The sequence below is a fragment of the Macadamia integrifolia genome, chromosome 8 (genome assembly GCF_013358625.1).
Source record: "Macadamia integrifolia cultivar HAES 741 chromosome 8, SCU_Mint_v3, whole genome shotgun sequence".
NCBI classification, from domain to species: domain Eukaryota; kingdom Viridiplantae; phylum Streptophyta; class Magnoliopsida; order Proteales; family Proteaceae; genus Macadamia; species Macadamia integrifolia.
Window position 1 is genome coordinate 24,385,538 of NC_056564.1, and position 16,392 is coordinate 24,401,929.

The 16,392-nt window shown below is 40.9% G+C and overlaps 1 non-coding gene across 1 annotated transcript; it reads right to left on the bottom strand.

Annotated features, from left to right (window-relative positions):
• Window positions 1-16,156: 16,156 nt before the first annotated feature.
• Window positions 16,157-16,263, bottom strand: LOC122087823. The gene has a single exon (XR_006142887.1). It is a non-coding gene; the product is annotated as a small nucleolar RNA R71 (small nucleolar RNA).
• Window positions 16,264-16,392: the final 129 nt, after the last annotated feature.

The following is a 16,392-nucleotide window of genomic DNA, read 5'->3' on the forward strand; positions in this document are numbered from 1 at the left end:
TCTTTGATAAGTTGCCTCGGCATTCTTTAGTTCAAAAGGCATCACCTTATAACAATAGGTTCCCCATGGAGTGGTGAAGGTTGTCTTCTCACGATCCTCTAGGTGCATGCTTACTTGATTGTATCCTGAGAATCGATCCATAAACGATAACAAGGCATGCCCTATTGTGCTATCTACCAATACATCAATGTGGGGTAGTGGGAAGTCATCTTTAGGGCTTACTTTGTTAAGCTCTCGAAAATCCATGCACATCCGTACCTTGCCATCCTTCTTTGGTACGAGTACTATGTTGGCCAACCATTGGGGTTATTTCACCACTTGTAGAAACCCTGAATTCCACTGCTTCACAACTTCTTCTCTGATCTTCTCACTCCATTCTGGCCGCATTCTTTGGAGCTTTTGCTTTACCAGCTTTGCCCTAGGATAGGTCGACCAAGCAAAGACTTTGGAAAACTCCTTCAAAAGACTAATCATTTGTTCTGCTTCTTCGTCATCTAGGGTGGTACCAATTTTTACCTCCCTAAGGCATTGGTCAGTTCCTAGATTAATAACCTGAGTATCCTCATAGATAGGTTGGGCTTTCTTTAGTTTGCATTGCTTTATTAACTCTTGATATTTATTAAGATCATCATCAGAAAAAGGAGGCAAGTCATACTCAGAATCAGAAATATCATTCATGAAAGAAGGAGTAATAGACTCGACATACATGGACTCTAGACTTGCCTCAAGATGGGAGGCTGACATGAAATCATAAACAACAGACTCGACTACAGACTTGATAATTGGCTTGATGCTTTTTTCAGGGGTACTCAGGCCGGTTGACTCAATAGCATGAGTAAACTTGAAGTCTTCTCCAATGCTAGTCCAATTCAGGAGTGGTTCGATGGCTTGATGGATGAGGAGATGCAGGAAAGGACCTTCTTCTTCTTTTGAGAAAGTTACTGTTATTTCTTCAGCGGTGCAATGGTTCTTCTGGATAGGTGCCTGCTTCCTTACAAATACCAGTTGATCAACCTTGTGCTCTCGGAAACCAAACTATCTGAGGGGTGAAGATTGGTGGAAACTGCTCAATCCTCTTTCTATAAAGCCCATCTTTTCTAGCCTATTGACAGATGCTATCCTGGTGCCTTGGTCACATCTTTGACCACCTTCACAGATTTTTCTGTTGCAGTTGATTAGGGCACAGGACATGCAAACCATCATTCTTTGTGCCCTTCTTTGCTTTGCATATGCACTTCTTCCTCTGAACGGACGAGGCTTGAGCTCATACAGCTCTTGGGATCTGGGTTCTTGTATGAGGGAGCAAATGTAGCTTTTAAAACAATGGGAAGTTGTAGGCTCTAGGTGAGCCTTATCTTCTTTTCCCATTTTCTTTTCAAGAGGACACAAGGACTTGGTGCCTCCTTTGATCGGATCGATATTATAGGGTTACTAGACCCATTCTCAATTAGTGTAATCTCTACTATCCTAGTGATGCAGCTATCTTGATCACTTTCTTTGACTAGCATTTGCTATTGTTCTACTTCATGAGTTACCCAGTCAAACTCATCCTGATAGAACACTTCAAATCCTGGTTGCATCTTTGTGGCAGTTTCATCGAACCATGGCTCCACATTTCTGCAAAAGGGGAAATCTTTTCCTTCCCTTACAAAATATCCATTGAGAGTAGGGTAGTAAGAGACGGAGATTTTCCTAGCCATCCTCAATACTCTTTGCCCCTTGGTGGTCAGAGGAGTATACCCGAGACCATTCTTTCCTTTGTTCATTGCCAAACTAGGCTGCTTTGGAACTCCTTGATGATATTTCCCTAGTCCCATGCCGGAAAAATATTACATATTTTTCATCATCTGATTCACTGGAGAACTCCAGACGGCCTCATAGTTAGCCAGGATTTCCTCCTTTGGAACTTCTTTGGCAATGGCTACGCAAATTACATCTAACTCAAAATCACTTAGTTGAACTTTCTGGTCTTTTTCTTCCCCATTTTCAATATTGGCTAAGGTATTAACCACTTCGGGATCTCCAGCCATTGTAATCACCTTTTCTTTATGAATGAACTTCATCTTTTGATGGAGACTAGAGGACACTACCTTCGCATGATGCAACCAAGGCCTTCCCAAGAGCATGTTGAAAGATGCTGGTAAATTAATGACTTGGAAATCAATATCAAACTTCACCAGGCCAATCTTTATGATAAGGGTGAGGATGCCAAGGATTTTCCTCTTGGTTTTGTCATATGCCCATATGGTTTGGGTAGTGGGCCTCATTTCTTCCAAGTTGATGCCAATACTCTTTACCGACCTTAATGGTAGAACATACAAAGCAGACCTGTTGTCAACGAGCACCTGGGGAACCACTTTGTCAAGATATTCTACTGTGATGTGGAGGGCTCCTTTGTGGGCTCAAGGATTGTACCGCATATGTTGCTCCTACTATGTGTGTGAGATGTGCCGGATTTATCTCAATCGGCACCTGCACATTGGTGAGAGATTTCAAAACTGCTTCACGGTGTGTGGGGGACGCCATCAATAATACCCAAATTGAGATATTAGCTTGGAACTTCTTGAGTTAAGCCAACACTTGGCTCTTTGATTCTTTCTTCAAGCCGCTGGTTTCGGCCTCATTAGCCCTTAACTGTTCCACTACTAAGGCCTTGCCCTTGTAGTCTTTTCCACTTCGAGTCTCCATCACACTGACAGGTTTCTTTATGATGATCTTTGTGGGATAGCAATCTTCATCATCACTATTAGTTATGTTGATTATTCCTACCATAAGATCATCTTTTTCCTCAGATTCCTCTTCACTACTTGGGGTGGGAGGTCGAGGTCCTCCAAAAATGTCCACGGCCCTGACTTGTACAATCTTGATTGCATTGGAAAGTCGTGCAAATTGTTATATCTATCATTTCTGCAAGTGTGCAATGTCCCCCTATTTTCTCAAGGATTATCAACTACTCGGTGTATTATTGTTCACTAATGGCTACTTCTCCTAACATTCGGTCAATTCCATCGACCTTGAGTTTGATGTCGATCAAACGATTATAGACATAAGCCATGTGTTCTGCTATAGGATTCGCTTCACCTTCAACAGTGATCTCATACTCTTCACTGTCTTCTAAATCTGATGTTGGATCTCCCCCTTCCATATGAATTGTGAGTGCCAGTTGAATAGCATCTATGGGATCAATCATTGGGTCATCTTTGTCAATTGTAAATACTGAATACCCTCCCAAACTCTCGGAGAATAATATCCTAAGTCATCATCATCATCATTGTGCCAAGGCCCCTAGTAGTCATCCCAATCTGGGTATTCATTATCACCTTGAGAACTAGAGTCATCTCCATCCTTCTCATCTTCGCTTTCACCCTTGTCATCATCCTCCTCTTCACTGATTTCCCCCTCACTAGGTTCTTCATTAGATTCCTTATGATCGTCAAGTTCTCCTGCATCCAAATGCTCGTAGTATTTAAAACGTATGGACCGAAAGATTTTCATAGGGCTAGACTTGACATTACTGGCTCAAAGTTGGATCAAACCTGATTCATCATCCTCTGTGTCACTCCCTATGTGGATTAGGGAGGTGTACTCTTTAATCTGCTCCCCTATGGCTAATGTGGTTACTGCTCTGAACAGATCATCTATAATTTCTTCAATCACCTATGCGTTATCTTCTGAAGATACATTGGGCTGAATTAAAGAAGTGTGATCACCCTCCTGACCTTCTTCTAAAGCATTCATTGATTCTATTAATGAGGTCATCTCCAGGGAGTTTGGAAGTACAAGCATATCCTTCCAATTGTACCCATCCGTCCATCCTTCTTTTGGGTTGTATACCGAACCTTGAGAATGGGATTGGTATGACGATGATGAGGGATACGAAGCGGGGTGGTATGAAGGTGATGTAATGTGAGAAGTAGGATATGAAGATTGGGGGTGATAAGATGAGGAAATTCCTTCTCCTTGATGTTGCGGTGAAGGTTGATGATATGGTGAAGGTTGGTAATATGGTGAAGGTGGGAGGTATGGTGGAGGTTGGTGATATGGTAAGGTGGATTCTTCTGTTGATGAGGAAGGATGAGCGGTGGGAGTCTGATCTTTTGATTCTTCTTCTGATGACTCTTTCCTTTTGGGAGTGCTTATGACTCTGGCCCTTTGACTCATGTTTTTCCTTTGGGCATTTATGGGATTCCTTTGAGCTCTGGATACAATGAGTTGAGTGGGATCACTCTCTGTGGCTTCTTCATCTAGATTGTTCACATGGTTGGGGAGTGGATTGGTATTGACATTGGGAGGTTGCTTGACCTTAACCTCAATGGTCCCGTTGTCTACCAAATCCTAGATCACATATAGGAGACCTATACATCTTTTAGTGTTGTGCCCCTTCTGAGTGTGGTAAGCACAATGGTCATGATCTCTGTACCAAGCTGGAGGAGGTTTGCTGATTACTCTTGGAGCCACTATCCCTAGCAATCCTTGTTTCTTTAGCTTTTCATACACTGCCATCACAGGCATTCCCAAATTAGAAAACTGCCTTCTTGGACGAGGGGCCTTCTAGGAGGGTGCATCTGCTTGTATCACAAATGGTTGTGAAGAGATGATAGGCGAGACTGATTGTTGGACCGTACCTACCATATTAGTTTCGGGGCCCTTTCCCCGTCCAACTCTAGTGTTCTTGCTTACATCTTGGGATGATCCTTGATACTAAGCCTCTCTCAGAATTCTATTTTCCACACGTGTGTCGGTAGCTATTAGGGCATCAAAAGTCTGTAGATGTTGGTAGTAAAGAACCTCATAATAAGGCTTTGATAAGTTCTCTATCAACATCTCCACTTGCTCTGCTTCTGAAGGTCGATCTGCCATCTTGGCGGCCTTATCCCTAAACCTCATCAAGAAGGTGGTGAATCCTTCTCTAGGCTATTGTCTCAATGTCTCAAGCTCCCAACGTTTCACATCCACTTCGGTATTATATGAGTACTGCTTAGTGAAGGCTTTCACCACTGTTATCCAATTCTGAGTTTGGGATGACTCCAACTGAGTGAGCCACCTTAGTACTGGTCCTAACAGGGTTAATATAAAAGCTTGCCACATCTGGTTGTCTGTAAGTTGCCACGATTTGGCGATGCTAAGAAAAACTTTAAGGTGATCCTTGGGGTCTCCTGATCCATCAAACCTATCAGTCTACCATTTGAATTTTTCGGGAATTCTTGCCCTGGAGAAGAAACTCATTTCATCTGAATCCACTGTTTGGCTCTTTAAACTCTCCCCTGCTCAAAGCATATTTTCTAATTGCTCTCAGACTTTTCTTTCTCTCTCCATTTCTGGAGGTTCCATTCTGACGTGTGCTATAAATTCCTCTTCCTCATCTTTAATCACTACCCTAGGAGGAGGGACTCTGGAGTAGGTTCCCCGTTGACCATTTGGATGGGTAGGTGAAGCTCCTCTCTGACCAGTTAGCCTAACTTGCTCTGGTTCCTGAGTCAACTCGGGAAGAGTTCCCGCGATGACCCACAGGTCCGTTCTGATCCAACTCTCTTGTAGCTTGTGCTGGTTCAGGCTTGGGAGGGTTTTAGAGTGCATTTAGTATCTGGGCTATTCCTCTCTTGACTTCAACCATTTCTGTCTACAAAGTCTCTACGGGATGGACCCATGCTTGTTTGGGAAATTCAGAATCATGTGGATCCATGCTAACTGGGCTGCAATCACTTGGCGATAGACAATCTCAGAGAGACGACAGGGCTGACATGTCCAAATGGACCGCGGAGAATACTTGAGGTGTGGAATTGTGCCTGAACCAAAACTAGTTTATTTTAGGATTCTTGAATTCCCAACCCCTTGCTCACACATTCACTAGATTAACAACCAATGATCCAATCAAAGTCAATCTGCTTGATGATAGAGAGTGAGTAGGGGTTGATGCCCCTAGTCCACTCAAGGTCATAAGCAGGAGGTTCATACAAATGTCTTGACCAGAACATCCCTATTAATACATTCTCTGCCAATAAAGTCATGCTTTCCTTACTCTTATCCCACTAGGTGACCTTCCCCCTAGTTTCCTTGGGTCTTCTAGATAATTTTTAGCATTTTGCGGGTTTGGACAGAAATCAGCCCAGATCACATATGCCAAATCATCTACATTTCATTTCTAAAGGGACACCTTATATCTGAAACCCACTTAAGAAAGCATTTCTATAGGATTAGAATATATCATAGGAAAAGTCCTTTTCAAGACCGCAAACAAATTCTACACATCAGCTTGTGACGTTTCTTGCGTTCTCCATCTATTTCCTACATGATGCAAGTATGCAGTGGATGTAATAGAACTAACAAGTCTTCCTTTGTAGAATCTATATACACAAGGTATGTGATCTTTTTGATATACCTAGAGGTACGAGATCAAGGGGGTGACTTCCTTGCCATTACTCGTGACTACACACGAGGTTGAGCAACTGGACACAAGGTGGTGGAACCATGAGTGATTGTGTGCAAAAGTGTAATGTGGGAATATCATTATTCGATCTCAGAATGTCAAAAGTGCACGAACCTCCCCGAGGGTGCTAGCACAAATATGAACATCCTCATCGTTCAAAAATACCCTACACCCCTGTATAGGAAGTGGCTACCATTTTCTCTCAGAGTACTCTCGTTGACATGCACTGACCTCCCCGAGGGTGCAGGCATGACAGGGAGTCCCTCGCCAAATGATTTCACTTCAAGCATGATGCATGTTACGGTTAGCGAATACAATTACAAAAATGGGGCTACCCAAACATGTTTTCAAACAAATATGGTGGTGGAAAATGTTCTTTCATTTAATGGTAACATCTAGTGTTGAAAGTTTGACATTTGTCCCCAGTGGAGTCACCATTGTGAGGGTAGCGACGAGAGATGAGATATCTCTCTCTTCCCCTTTTGGGGGAAAAGGACTTGCATCCCGTCCTCTCTCCTCTCTTTCTCTTTCATGAGGGAGGGGCGTGTCATGTGTACTTACCCTACAGGCCCCACACCACTGTATCGTCGCTTGCAGATACGTGGAGGCCTATTTCGCAAGAGTGTAAAATTTGTCATTCCAGACGGGGGTTTGATGATGGTCCAATACGGGGATTGGGATCATGCAAAAGGGTTTTAGAGTCGCCACCTAGGATTATGGGCCTAGAACCTGGGGGTGGGCCCAATTCCTTAGAAAAGGGCCCAAAAGTTGGTCTAGTCCAAAGATTTAGGGTAAGTGTCAGGTTGTAGAATTGGGAAGGTGTTAGGCACCCAATCTAACCGGTTCAACCGGTCTTCCTACTAGATGCTTAAGAACGAACATTTTCCACAATTATTCCTATTCCGTATGCATGGCTATGTTATCACACATATTTACATTGACTAAATTTAAATGACTATACAAAACAAGGTCAATATAAAGTCTACATTATGCTAATTTTATTATGGAATTATACTTGAGCTTGACCCCTGTTTCGGGTCAAGAGGGGTGGGACCCCGATTAATGCCTGCCCGAGTTGTTTTCTGGATTCTCCTGGCTCAAGGGAAGATGGTCTTAACCTCCAACTTCTTTTCTTAAGAGATGCTAACTGTGATGGTATTCGGACAGAGTTTCAGCTAGGAATGGTTACTTTCGGATTTGAATTCGGATAGAGCTTCGGCTAGGAAAGGCTATTTCTGGATTTGGATTCAGACAGGGATTCGGCTAGGGAAGGTTGTTTTTTAGCATAGGATGAGGTGGCACTCTGACAGACCTTCCGCTGGGAATGGCTATTTTTGGAAAGATTCCAGGGGCATTCGAACAGAGCTTCTACTAGGAATAGGCTAAAACCTAAATGATTGAAGAACTTCAAAGATTTGAAGGAATCTTACGAAGATCTCTCTGTAGACTGGAAGAACCTCAAAAGGGGGTGGGAGACTAAGGGGAATCTTTTCTAACACAAAAATCTCACTCAAAGAAGATAAGGGATTCAGAAGTTTCGAAGGCCCAAAGAACACATTGAAGATCCGAAGAACACTTCGGATCTTATGAAGATCTCTCCGAAGGCTTGAAAAATCTTAAGGGGGGAAGGGGAGGAGAGAGGGTAGAGCTTCTCTCTCTAAGAGGCTTGGTCTCTTGTGATGTTGTGGTGTGAAAAACCAAAGGGAGGGGGGTATTTATAGGATCCTTAAACCAATGGGGAGGGAAAGGGAAATTCCCTAACCAATAGGGGCAAAAAGTGGTTTTTTTGGACCAATGGGAAGAGAGTATGAAAATTTGGACCAATGGGAAGGAGGGTAATTTTCCATAGCCAATGGGGTGAAAAGTAAATTTTTTTGACCCATAAGGTAAAAAGATTCCTTTTTGGACCAATAGGAGGATACGTTGTAGGGTGCACTAGCGGGATAGTGTAGGTGTAGACAGGTAGGGCTGTAGGGGTGCGGGCAGGGCTGCGGGGGTGTGGGCAAGGCTGCAAGGGGCGCAGGCTATGGCTATAGGGGGTATGGGTTGTGGTTGTAGGGGCCGCAGGCTGTGGCTGCAGAGGCACGTGAGGCATGCAAGGGGCGCGTGCGGGGCTAAACGAGCTGGCCAACTAGCTGGCTAGCAAGCACGCACAGCATACGTCCGGGCTGGCCTGCTAGCTGGCTGGCCAGTAAACGTGATTTTTCGGGGACGATTACAGGAGATCCGACAGTCTGATTGTTACGTACCATATATAGTTGGAATCGTCTTTCTGAGCATTATCCATCAGTATGGTCATCATGACCGGATTTCTTTGTATATGAAAAGTCAAAAATTGGACCCTCTTCTCTCGTGTGGGGTTTCCAGGGTTTTTTAGGGAAGGGATGTTTCCAAGGGAATTTGGGGTATTTGGGTAGGTTAGGGATGTCTCAGGGTTTCCAGCAAGCTGGCTGGCACGTATAACATGCGCGCTAAAAAATTTGATTTTCCAAGGATGATTACAAGTGATCCGACGATCCGATTATGACATACCATATATCTTGGAATTATAATTACGAATACTATGCATCTATGTGGTCATCCTGACCAAATTCCTCCGTATATGAAATGTCAAAATCGGACCCTTTTTTCTCTCATGCGGGATTTTGGGGTTTTTAGGTAAGTGGGGAAGGTTTTTAGGTTTCCTTAATAATTCATCTTTGTTGATCGAAAGCAAAAAGTCACATCCAAAATCCATAATTCATCATATCCGGAGGAGGGTGACAAAATTGGTGTCTACAATGGGGTAATGGATATTGGTTCTTGATAGGCAACTTGTTTAATTCCCGATAATCAATACACATCTGCATGCTTCCATCTTTCTTCTTTACAAACAAGACTGGAGCTCCCCAAGTTGATACATTGCGTCTAATAAGTCCTTTCTTTAGTAGATCCTGCAACTGTTCCTTTAATTCCTTCAATTCAGCAGGAACCATCCTATATGGTGCCTTGGACACAGGTGCTGCCCCAGGTATTAAATCAATGCAGAATTCAATCTCCCAATCTGGGGGTACACAATATAAATCCTCAGGAAACACATCAGGAAATTTTCTTACTACTTCCAACTCTTCTAGGGTTGTAGTCTTTTTAGTTGTATCCTTGACACATGCCAAAGAAGCTTCACACCCTTCTTCAAGTAGCTTCTGTACTTGGATAGCAGATATCATTAGTTTCTAAACTTGCTCCTTTTTATGCCCCTAAAATGTAAATTCATCTCCATCTCAGGGTCTAAACAAAAACCTCTTTTCTGCACAAAGTACACAAGCCCGATATGCTGCCAACCAATCCATTCCCAGTATCACATCAAAGTCTTTCATATCTATATGGATCAAATGAGCTATCACTTCTTGCTCACATAACTAAATGAGACAAGGCTCATATACATCCTCTAGGTCCACAATAAATCTAGTAGGAGTACTAACCACCAACTTACGAGCTAAACTTTTTGGTTCTATTCTCAATTTCGAAGCAAAATGAGAAGACACAAATGAATGAGATGCACCAAAGTCAAATAGTACATATGCTGGTATCTAGGAAACAATCACTATACTTGTCACTACTTCGGGTGCAACTTCAGCTTCTTCAGCTGTCAATGGAAATACATTCCCAGATGCATGCGACTTCTTGGTGGATGTAGATGACGATGGCACAATGGGTTCTCCAAACTTCTTTTGAGGACAAAACCTTACATAATGTCTTGGTTGCTGGCATACATAACACCTCACAGAGATGGGTTGAGTAGTGGAGATAGCTGGTTGAGACTGGGCAAAAGCTTGACTTGAATCTGTCTTCCTGGGTACAATAGCAGAAGAAGAAGTGGCTCCCTTTACAAACCTCCCAAACTATTTTCCTATGTTAGCTATCTTGGCACTTCTTGTTGCTTGGACCTGATAACCCTCTCTCTGCTTGTCTTCATTGGACTTGGCAACTTGTACCACCTCAGTATAAGTTTGGAGCCAATGTGCAACCAACATAGCTCTAATGCTGGATCTTAGACCCTTCTCAAATATCTTGGCTTTTACATTATCATTCTTCATGTGCTCAGGTGCAAAATAGTATAAGGCTTCAAAATGCTACTGGTACTCCAGTTCTGATTTAGGCCCTTGCACCAAAGCTATGAATTAAGTTTTCTTTCTGTCTCTCACACTGATAGGAAAGTAATTTCCATAGAAGGCCCCTACAAATTGTTCCCAAGTAGGATGTGGATGTCTAGCTAACAGTATGGGTCGATAACCTTCCACCAAGCATGGGCTTCATTCTACAGCTAATAACTAGCATATATAATCTTCTGCTCACCATTACAACCTAGAACTTCCAGTGCCTTCTCAAATCCTTCCATCCACTTGGCAGGAGCAAGTGGATCATGACTCACTTCGCTGAAATATGGGGGCCGATACTTCTGAAACTTCTCCATCAACTTATTGGTATCAGTCCATACTTGCACTACTAGAGGGATCTCCGATGTCTATTGTCCTATAAGGGTTCCCATAGCTAGCACTGCTTGGGATACTTGTCCACTATTAATCTATGTTGCAGCTAGTAACCCAGAAGCAAACCAAGGAGCAGGGACTGTAGGATCTGGAGCTGGTGGTGCCATAGATGTATGATTAGTTGGAGAGTTTCTGGCACGTATAGTTGCGGCCAACTCCTCAATCATTGCCCTTTTTTACTGTTGTTGTTGTTGCTGCTACTGTATATTTTGCTACATTGTTTGTTGCAACCCTTCTTCAATTCCTTATATCATATTCATCACTATTTCTGCCGAATCTTGTGCTGTAAGTATTGGTGGTGCAGGTGGTGGCATGGGTGCAGCTACTAAAGGGACAGATGAAGTGGAACTTTCAGACTCATCTTCCACTAGAACATAAGAGGTAGCCCTAGTGACTCGACCCCTTTTCCGGTGTTGTGGATTCTGCTGAGGTTGAGTACGTCTAAGTGGCATTTTGAGAATTCCTGAAAAATAATAAGATATTAATTCCTAATGCTTAACACAATTTTAGCAAGGATGAGTCATACAGCATGCTTAACATAATTAGATGTCTTGAATTTAACCACGAATAAACATTTCACATTCTAGTTATATATATTCTTTTCTATCATTTGCATACAACAATCATCACCACCAAATTTGTTTTATCTTGCGGCTTTTAATTATGTAATCCTATGACATTGGATATCCTAAGTCTTATGGGTTATAAGACTTTATTCCCAGAGTCTTGCTCTGATACCACACTTGTCACACTCTGCTTTCAATAGGCCAAGGCATGCGACACTGGACACATCGCCATATCCAGTCAAACTGTTGCTCCAGGATCCAGACTCAGTGTAGTCTTTAACAACCCAATCTACAACTACAGATCAGAGTTTATCATACAATACATCTACATAGTATGATACATAATCATCCAGTGTCTCTGAGTGATATAATATGTTACAGTTATCCAGATTAACTTATAAACCAAAAAGAATATTTACACAAAAGATATAACATCTCTCAAGTAGTTCAATACATCAGAGTGCTCTCAAGCAAAAGTATATACACAAAATATCAGGGTAACTCAAACTCTCTCTCTACTCCTCAAAGGTACTGGCCTTTGTAGGCATAATCATCACATCCACATTCGGTTCTATATTCAGCTTCATCCACTGGAAAATAGGCCAGGTGATCCATGACCACTACCTCATAATCAGTGCCGGGAGTTGGCAAAACACTGGTCTCAACATCTAAAAAATTAAACAAGAGGGTTGAGCATGTCATGCTCAGTGAAGGGGTGGGGAAAAGCAAGCACACACGATACAAATGATGTAATGCATGCTCCAGGCTGTCAAATGATGCTTATGAATTACTTATTATTATGCTACTCCCTAGTCCATTACTAGGTTTGATAATAAAGGGTATATTGTTACGCAACATAGGTGGTATTCCCTACCCTGTATGTTGGGCCTTAGGAATAAAAGCTAGTTACAGGCAGGAGTTAGTCAGTCCCGATCAGAGCCTCGGTCCTCCGACTAACCCCTAGGTTAGTAACCTCAAGTAGTCAGGGATACAATACGTCGTATTTTGCTATCATCCGTCTTAGGTACAGTACGTCATACCACGAAAGTGTACTACTGATCAGCAAGCCACATATATCAGGATTAGTCAGTACCTATCCCCCTACTGACAAGGGGTTGTGACACTTGGGTGGTAATAACCTAGCCCACAATGTCTACATAATACACAATCATCATCCATTTTGCGCAATATTACTATGTACATTGGGCACTCACCAGTGTCCCAACTTACCTAAATTACATGTTCCACCTCCTCAGTCCATCAGCATAAATACAGATAAAATAATTATGCACATAACAAATGCATGAGTTGCAGGCGGATCTATACTAAAAACACTCCATAAACAAGATCAAAGAACCCACTCACCTTGGTATTTAAGGTTAAAGAAATCTTCCCTTTGAGTTGGATAAGTTTTCGCACTTCAAATCAATTTCCCTATTCCATAACATGCTAAAGCTATCAAGTATATAATTAAAATTCTACTATCAAACTAAATTAGATGGCTATTCTTGTTCCTATTCTCCTTTTATTAGGTATCAGTTCAAGTAAGGTTCCCATTCAATTCTGTGATCTCTAGGATTAAAGTTCATAAATACTAGAACCATCAGTTAAGTCCCTATTTCATATGTATTATAAATCTTAAACAGGTTTACAAAGATGATAGGTCCAACAGTAGCCATACTGGTTTCTGAAATCCCAACCGGCTGGCTGGTAGTGTCCCACTGGTTCCCCAAATTGTTGCAGAATTCAATTCTACTTCACTTCCTAGACTCTGCAGAGTTCTGTAGAATATACACAGGTTACATATCATAATTTGGGTTCTGAGTTAGGTCATTTCTACTCTCTAACATGTAGTTCAAATGAAAATTTAACCCTACTTGGTTCATAGTAGAATTTTCCCAAAAACTTTGTACAAATTTCATGGTACACCTTTGTTCCTATTCTGTTTCAGCAAGTATATACTATACATGGCACAAATGAGCATGGTTTCAATCTAACTCATTAACCCTAGCTTTTACCAACTCAAATTCTACCCTTTATAGCCTAACCAATTGAAGCCCTAACTCGACTGAATTCTTTAGTAGTAAGTATTTCTACCTATTTCATTTCCTACCAAACTAACATTGTTCCAAATTTTGGTAGAGTGTTATACTTACTATTTGAGATTTTAAATGTAACCGCAAGCGTACGGATCAGTGTAGCTACGGTCGAACTCAGGGAGAGCAGCCACTTTATTTTTTTGCTTCCTTTAATAATGTGAAAGTGAACCTATTAATGATTGTGATCTAATTTTAACTACCATCCTAAACATATGTATCTAAAATAACATCCTAACCATTCATCATCTAAGAATTTAAAGACGCAAGCCACACAATTAAAATTAAATAAATAAATAACTGAAAATAAACAACCCACACTATTAAAAAAAAACAATAAAGGAAAAAAAATGCTGAAATAAAAATGATGAGCACATTTATGTGTGAAATCTAGGGTAGTAAAACATGCATTTTACATATTTAGAAAGGAGCTACCTTGGGTTTTACTCTCTTTTTGCAGGTTTTATATTTTCAAGGCCTTAAGGACTATCAGGCGCTATATCTCCAATTTTACACATAAAGATGTCCTATTTCTTTTCATAGTTGCGAAGAGGATAAAATTCTGAGCAAGATGGACGTGTCCAATTAAAAGTACGCATTCGTTTGGTTACTCGTACAAGTGATTATTCTTTTCAGGCCAGAAAAAGAATAATGGATCAGAACTGAACCGAGATGCAGAACCAACCCATTTGCAGTTGTCCCAGAGGTACAAGGAATACTCCAAATGCCAATAAGGATCGATGGACCACATCCTTAAGTGATTGAAGATTCATTTTTGGTAACAACAACTACCTAGTGTAGTTGGTGAGCTATGATATGCAAAATTCTCTTACTCACCAAGAGTCTCAAGTTTGAATCTCATGGTTGTTTTTTTTAGAGAATTTTGTTGAAGATTTCCTATTTTTCACTCACTTAAAGTACTAAGGGCATGGAGGGGATTTCCACATCAAATTATAAGCAAGGAAAATCAAGGAAAATCGTGGAAGGGTTCCTGCGCAAGAAGAGAAGAAAAAAAAAGAAAGAAAAAAAAAAGGAGAAATAAAGATTGTCCAAATCTTCTTTCTCCTCCACATCATCACCAAAATATTGTCCAAATCACACAAAGCAAAAAGAAAATCATCCCTTGGAGGGAGAAAAAGAAGAGAAAAAAATTAGAAAAAAAAAGAAAGAAAATAAGCAAAAAAATTATAGAAAATTTCTCCAAGTTTATTTCTCTCTTCTCTCTCCTCCATCTTAGCACTTTTGGTCTCAAAAGATCTCACAATCAATTGTGGGTTTCTCTCTTTTAGGAAAGAGAAAATTGTTACCCTACCTCCCCATTCCCTATAAATACAACTTATGTAAGAGGAGGGGAGACAATTCATTCTTCTTCTAGTTTTTTTTTAATTGCTCTCTCTTTCTCTTGCTCTCTCTTTAGTTTTAGTTCTTCTTTATCTTTTCTTTAATCACTTTTGTAATAGCTTTTTTTTATTTCAATTAATGCAAGCACTCTTTTTTTTATTCAGCCTTTTTATGTTTATGATTTATGCAATTGAGTTGTAATTTTTTTTTAAGTTATAGTTCTAGGCTTAGATCTAGGTGACAAGATCATGAGCCGTGGAGTAATTTTTTTTTTCAAGATTTGTTTTCTCTAGTACTAGAAATTTCAGATTTGGTTTATTCTAGATCTGGTTTTTAGTACTGGTAGTATTTGGTTTATTCTAGATTTGGTTTTTAGCCGGGGAGATAGTTTCATGTTATTTTTCGCTTTCTTTTGGTAAATCGAAGTGCTTTGTTTGCTTTGTTTTGTTTTTTCTTTTTCTTTTATTGAATTCCTGAGAAGAACAACTTGCAATAATAGTTGTATCGGTGGAGGTCGTCATGCCTCACAGTATGATAAAGACAGGTTTTGCCCTGTAGCAGTACCTCAGGAATTGACCTGAGCAACCCCGGATCCCTGCCGGTAAGCTCCCAAAAAGCCAAAAAAAATAAAAAATAAAATCATTAAAAAAAATGTTTTGCTATCCATTCTTTTGTGCTTGTCTTACTTTAGTTGCGGGTAGTTTTATGTTACATGAGTGTTAGGTGGGTACGTAATACTAAGAATCGGTTAGAAAGAAGAGATCCAACAAGTAGTGACCCTATACGTTTGCTCTCTTTGAAACCCTTTAATATGGGAGACCAACAGCAAAATCCTTCACCTAAATCTCTGAAAGATAGGTCCTACCCTGCTAGAACGGCCCAACCTTCCTGCATAGTTCTACCACAAGCCCAGGGTAAAAATTTTGAACTCAAATCTCAATACATCACTATGTTGCTCCACTTCCATGGGTTGACCTCTGACAATGCATACCTATTTCTAAGGGAATTTGAAGAGGTATGTGTTCTAATTAAGATCCAACAACTTTCTGATGATGCTGTTAAGCTTAGGTTTATCACTTTTGCATGAAAGACCAAGCTAAGAAGTGGTTCTATGGGTTACCCACAAATTCTATAACCTCATGGGAACAGTTCACAGTGGTCTTCCTTAAGAAGTTTTTCCCAACTCACAAGACCAATAAGCTTAGAAGTGATATCCTTCAGTTTAGGCAAAAGCCTAGTGAGTCATTTTTCAAACTTATAGAGAGATTCAAGGATCTACTCAAAAACTGCCCTCACCATGGCCTAGACCTATGGCATTTATGTTAAATAATTTATGAGGGTATTAATTACCCAACTAAACAAATGATAGAGTCTATGTGCCCTGAGGGATTCACATCCTTTACAGATGAAGGAAAGGCATGGGAATTCTTACA